Below are 6751 nucleotides of genomic sequence, written 5' to 3' on the forward strand. Positions count from 1 at the left end.
AGGTCATGGCTAATTAAGGACAACCCCAGAGACTCAAAGCCTTGTGTCTGACCTTGATGATTCCCAAGTTCTCTCTCCTTCCTTCCTTCAAAGCCAGAGTAATTAACCCCACCTGCAGGCTCTGTAACTGGGACATTGAGCAGGAGGAACTTAGGAGCTCTAGCTTGACATTTGGAGTTCAGCCTAAGTCCCACTTAGTCCTCATCCAGCTCTGTCCTGTGCTCCCATTTTGGTAACTCACCATGGGCCTTATTCTGGGGTCTCACTTTACTTCCTGGATTCCTGGCAACTCTGCCAAGGGACCTCACTTGCTTCCTCTGCTGGGGTCCCTGTCTTGGGACCTTGAGCTTCTATACTTAGGCCTTTGCCTTGTCCATGCCAGGCAACCTTCCTTTGTAGGGACAGCAAACCTGCCTGGAGCAGATCCTTGCTACTTGCTGTTACCCAGCATAAGTGGATTTCAGGATTGCCTTCACACCTGGATTCACTGCTTCCAGACCTTTCCTTATGTCCTTGGTGTTAACTCTCATCTTCCTCGACAAGACCAAAGACATGGGACCCATGGTCACGATATTGCCACACTCGAGCTGCTAGCTCCCACATTTGGCCTGCTGGGCTGGGCTTCCTCCTCTCAGACCCTATCCCTGTAAGCAAATCTGCCTCTGGGTCATGTACCCTTCTAATCTCTGTTTCTCTGTGGTTGGCTAAGCCAGGGACGATCCTGTCACAAAACATGATAAAAGTAAAACTACAAAGGGAAACTAGCTCTACCAGACATTAAACATACTATAAAGCCTCTATAACTAAAGCAGTATGGTACTGGCTCTTCGGAGAAGTGGGTCGTTCCAGAACTGAGGCAGGGAAAATGCAAGATGAACCCATAACATCTTGTGATCTTATTTAGTGGGGAATGCTACAGTCTTTTTCACTAAGATCAGGCACAGGTACGTTTCTCCCAAACCATCAAAGACCACATGGTCCACCTGCTCTGTAAATTATTCCAGGTCAAATGTCCACAAACTAAGGCCCACAGATCAAATCTGGCCCTCCGCCACCTGTTTTTGTTTTTTTTTGCGGTACGCGGACCTCTCACTGCTGTGGCCTCTCCTGCTGCGGAGCACAGGCTCCGGACGCGCAGGCTCAGCGGCCATGGCTCACGGGTCCAGCCGCTCCGTGGCATGTGGGATCCTCCCGGACCGGGGCACGAACCCGTGTCCCTTGCATCGGCAGGCGGACTCTCAACCACTGGGCCACCAGGGAAGACCCGCCACCTGTTTTTATGTATAAAGTTTAATTGGAACACAGTCACTCCCACTTGTTTCCTTATTGTTTATGGCTGCTTTCTGGCAGAGTTGAGTACACACAGCCCTCTGTATCCATGGATAGAGAACGCATGGATACATGCTGGGGTACAACCGTTCTACGCCATTTTATATAAGGGACTTGAGCATCCTTGGATTTTGGTTTCTGTGGGGATCCTGGAATCAATCCCCCATGGATACTAAAGGATAACTGTAGTTGCAACACAGAGACCATATGACATTGCCTAAAATATTTACTATCATTTACTATCAACCCATTATAGAAAAAATGTGCTGACACATGTTCTAGAACATGGAATGGGAAGGAAATCTTCCTCACTTCTTTTATGAAACAAGTTTGACGCTGATACATAAGCCAGTTAAAGATAGTATAAGGCAAGAGTACTGAAGACCGGTAACACTCATGAACACTGATGTAAAAATACTAACTAGAATACAGTAAGCAAAATGTTTCCCTGTAACTTCTTTGGCATTGTTTTGAATGGAACTTTAGTAATTTGGTTCAGTGCCATATATGTCTATGTTATCACTGCCGGTGGTGGTTTGGGTTTTTTGAGGTCACTGTGCTTAGTGTTGGGGAACACAGACAAAGTCTAATTGATGCCCTCACTATGCCTGTTGTCCATGGGGGAAATAAACACTGTAAATATTTCACTCAAAAGTGATGTTTATCAGGGTATAAATGGAGGGTGTAGGAGCAATTACCAGGCCAAGGGGTTCAAGGAAGGCAGTTCCGTTGTTGTACATTGCATAGTACACCACTGTGTCCATTTTGCCCATATGGAGCCTGGCACACATCTACAATGAATAGGAACCTTGGACTGTGCACTGCTATGCTCCTTGTGTCCAGCACTGAGCCTGGACTCTCGTTCCCTCCAGGGAAGCTCATTTCATTCTGCACTGTTGCGCTTCTTGGGTCCAGTACCAAGGCTGGCACTCAACCTCTGTGGGCAGGCACGTTGCATCACGCCCTGTCAAGCTCCTTGTGCTCAAAGCTCAGCCTGCCCTCAGCTCCTTGGAGGTGGGTGTCTTGTGCACTGTTGTTTTCCATTTGCCCAGCATTGAATCTAAGTGCTCCTTGAGGGTTGGCATCTTGTACACTGGTTCATCCTTTGTGGCAAGCAATGAGCTTAGGATAATTGCTTTCCTTGTACATTGTTCATCATGCCCACTTGTGAGCCTGGCACACAGCTCCTTGAGGGTAGGCATCTTGCATTGTGCACTGTCATGTTCCTTGTGCCTAGCATTGGGCCTGGCACATAGTTGTAACTGGAATGATTCTCAGTTGAGCCATGAAGGGTCAGCAGAGGTTACCCAGGTAAACACAGAACAGAGGATTCTGGGTAAAGGAAGTAGCCTGAAAAAGGCAGGAATGTAAGTGTTGAGATGTGTTTATACACTTTTTATTCCTACTGCCTGTTTTTTCCCTTCTGGTTTTTGGCCACCCCCAGCAAATGGGTCATGGAGACACATTTCTGGCAACCTGCCAAGACCTCTGCTTCCTGTTGGGGGCCACGTGTTTGGGGCCTCAGTTCCACTCACAGTAGGATGTGCATCCTGCTAATTTACAGTGAGATAAGTAAGACCCTAGTAACTTTCTTGGAGATGATGTGTTAGGCTCAAGAATAAGCAGAACAAGCAGCAACTTACTTGAACTTACTTTCACATTTTCCTCCTATTCTACCTGGAGAGAGATTTTTGTTATTTCATGGTTTTCTGATGAAAGATGTCTCGGGTGGGAAAATCTTCAGCAACTCTGAGAGTGTCAGAAATTTTCAAAGAGGAGGGAGAACATGCTTTGAAAGCTGAGTTAAAACGCTTCTCTCTTCTGAATGCCTTTCACAGCCTAGGGTCTGGTCTTTTCGATCTGCCTTTTGAAGTTCTGTTATCTTTCAAGCTTAATTCCTCTTGGAGTGTGACCAACTTACTAGAGAAGCTATGTTTCTCAAAAGGAATGTTGAAACCAGAGCATTTCCATGGGAATATGGGTTAGTGTTCCTGTACTTTTTCTCCCTCCTAGCACTCGCCCTGCTCGAAAGAAAGTGCATTCTCCTGCAGGCCTGTGGATCCCACGCTATTGTTTCTCAACCAAATTGACTAGGACAAGCAAAGTGAATATGCTAAAGGGATACCCCCTCCATCCTGCTGATCCTGTTGTGCCTGAGTTTAGGTCCAGGAGTCTGAGATTGTTGTCTCCCATAGGTCGAGGGGCTTACCACCATTTTCTGAGGTTTTGGGTATTAACAAAATATGTCAAAAAATACTTTTTGGAAAACTAGGGTAACCGGTTAGGATACCCTATGAAAACTGAAGCAATGAGGTTGTGCTCCTCTGGCAGTACATGGGTGCCAGTTACCCAAAGCAAGGGCAGAAATCTCAATATCCTTGTACTCCGTGTGATTTGGGGATTCTCTTCTGGGCCTCCAGTGAAGAGTTCCTAGGTCTGAGAATGGCTCCGGCAGTAGTGGATTTGGGGTTAAGGATAATCCCACTCCTTGGTCCCTAGATGGGCAGTGGTCCACACCTCTACTGTGGACGACAGGACATTGAAGGCACCAACTGGCAGACGAGACCCAGGCAGGAGTGACTCACTCTGTTTTCTACAGTGGACGCTGATGAAATACCAGCCAAAAGACCGAGATTAGATTGCTTTATTCACCGGGTGAAAAACAGTCTCTACGATGCTGCCAGCTTATTTGGATTCCCATTCCAGCTGACCACAAAGCCTGTGGTAACTTCTGCTTGTAATGGAACATGGAATGTGGTTCCTTCAGGAAAGGTATTTTCGAATTCTTCATCTTCTGAACTGACAGGTTCTGGATCCTGGAACAACATGCTGAAACTGGGTAATAAATCTCCTAATGGAATAAGTGACCATCCAAAGATCAGTGACAGTAACTCGAGATCAGCCATGCAGAGTCCTGCCTTCCTTTGGTTTTACTTTGAGCTCAGAAGCCTGTAATAGAAGACCAGGTGGCCGTCGCCATAGCAAAGGCAATCTGGAGAGTTCCTTAACGTGGAAGTCTCAGGAACAGGTTGTAACAGAGATGATTTCTGAAGAGGGTGGCAAGGGTCTGAGGCGTCCCCATTGTACTGTGGAGGAGGGTGTTCTAAAAGAGGAGAGAGGGCTTCCCTGGTGGCGCAGTGGTTGAGAGTCTGCCTGCCGATGCAGGGGACATGGGTTTGTGCCCTGGTCCGGGAAGATCCCACATGCCGCGGAGCAGCTGGGCCTGTGAGCCGTGGCCGCTGAGCCTGCGCGTCCGGAGCCTGTGCTCCGCAACGGGAGAGGCCACAACAGTGAGAGGCCCGCGTACCGCAGAAAGAAAACAAAAACAAAACAAAAAAAAAGAGGAAAGAGAAATACCGAAGGTTATTAGAGTGACTTAAAGAAGGTGGTCATGGAAACTCTGTTCCTCCTGTAACTTCAACTCATCATAGTTCTCAAAGAAGTCAGATGGACACATTAAAGACCAAAGGCTGGGGGCAAGAGCAAAGTCATGGAGTCAAAACAACTCAGTTTGTTCCAAAACAATATAGAGTTGTTGAAACAAGGGGACCTCTACGGTCAATGAGAAGCGAAAAGAGGTGCTCAAAGGGGAAAACTTCTGATACAGAGAAGACAGTTGGAATCAGACTTGAAAATGAAGGTAGGAGGGGACTCCAGCTGGAACCTGATGTATCTGAAGAAGTGTCAGCCTGACTCCACCTGGGCAGTGGAAACAATGGCTTACTCAGGAGGAAGATGTCAATACTTGAGACAAAAGAAAAAAATTCCTCAAACAAAGAGAGGGATAAAAGGACATATGATCTTCTTGAACTTACAGAGGACATGGAAAAGGAAATCAGTAATGCTCTAGGCCATGGCCCACAGGATGAGATCCTAAATAGTGCTTTCAAATTCCGAATCACTCGAGGAGATATCCAGACCTTGAAGAACTATCACTGGCTCAATGATGAAGTCATTAATTTTTACATGAATCTCCTGGTGTAAAGAAATAAAAAACAAGGGTATCTAGCACTTTATGCATTCAGTACTTTCTTCTATCCAAAATTAAAGTCTGGGGGTTACCAAGCAGTGAAAAGATGGACCAAAGGGGTCAGTCTCTTTGAACAGGAACTTATTCTGGTGCCTATTCATCGGAAGGTACATTGGAGCCTGGTAGTGACAGACCTAAGAAAAATGTGTCTTAAATATCTGGATTCTATGGGACAAAAGGGCCACAGGATCTGTGAGATTCTCCTTCAGTATTTACAGGATGAAAATAAGACCAAAAGAAATATTGACCTGAATGTTTTAGAGTGGACCCACTACCACATGAAGGCACATGAGATTCCTCAGCAGTTGAATGGGAGTGATTGTGGAATGTTTACTTGTAAATATGCAGATTATATCTCTAGGGACAAACCCATCACATTTACTCAGCACCAGATGCCTCTGTTCCGGAAGAAGATGGTGTGGGAAATCCTTCATCAGCAGTTGCTGTGAGAATGCCCTGCTGTGGTCCCTCCAGCTGCTGGTGGTTCTTTCACAGATGGACGTTTCCCTATACCTCATGCATTGTGGGTTAAAAAGTCCCTGCATCACCTCTGTTCTCTCACAGGTACTGAGCTGTCAGAAGTGCATGAAGGCCCCTCTCTGCACCCTAGTCCTGACTTGGTGTGCGGAGGGCTGCTTGCAACCCTGTTTATAGCAACCCTGTTTATAAGGCCATGCCTGCTCAGAGCCCTGGACTCTCTACCCACACAAGAACAAACGCTAATTAATACTCTTTTTTTAAAGATTTTTTTCCCCTATGAATGTGGGAAACGATTTATTCTACTTTATTCTTCTGTGTGTTTGTTCACGTGTACTCATTCTCTCACTCATTTGCAAACATAATGGTCAGTGGCTGTTTTCTGCTGCTCTTTTAAAGGTAACTCTAAATTACTCATTTGAACTATTTATTTCTGAAAGGAATGTTAAGCTGCCACTCCCTGCTGGAGATCAGGAGGGAAAGCAGTGGGGAGGGGAAGGGTTAATAATTAACTTCTCTAGCGCGGTGGTGTAAGGCTCTGCCTTTCAGAGGAAGTTCCACACTACAGCATTGGCACGGTGTCGTGGCAAAGTGGAACTGTGGCCAAGGAACTCTGGCTATCCATCCAAGTGTCTTCAGAAGAGTGTCGTGGTCATCCTAAAGAGACTTCCCTTTCTGGAAATGAGGTGACTTGGCTACTCTTGAAACTGGATTTAAAGTCACTGTAAACCCTAAATCTTCATTTTCATCCCAGATCTGGTTGAGTATAAACCTCACATATGTAAGTGCTGGACTGAGCTATTTATTTCAAAAGATACTATTCAATTTAAAGCTATTTTTCCTCACAGTTTCTTTCTATATATAAAGCCAAAATTAAGTTCGGTACTCATTAGGATTTACATCTCTCCATTCCAC

General features: G+C 45.8%; 1 pseudogene; it reads left to right on the forward strand.

Annotated features, from left to right (window-relative positions):
- Nucleotides 1–3918: 3918 nt before the first annotated feature.
- LOC101330753 (sentrin-specific protease 2 pseudogene) lies at nucleotides 3919–5859 on the forward strand (annotated as a pseudogene).
- Nucleotides 5860–6751: the final 892 nt, after the last annotated feature.

This window comes from Tursiops truncatus, chromosome 12 (assembly GCF_011762595.2).
Source record: "Tursiops truncatus isolate mTurTru1 chromosome 12, mTurTru1.mat.Y, whole genome shotgun sequence".
In the NCBI taxonomy this organism is placed as follows: domain Eukaryota; kingdom Metazoa; phylum Chordata; class Mammalia; order Artiodactyla; family Delphinidae; genus Tursiops; species Tursiops truncatus.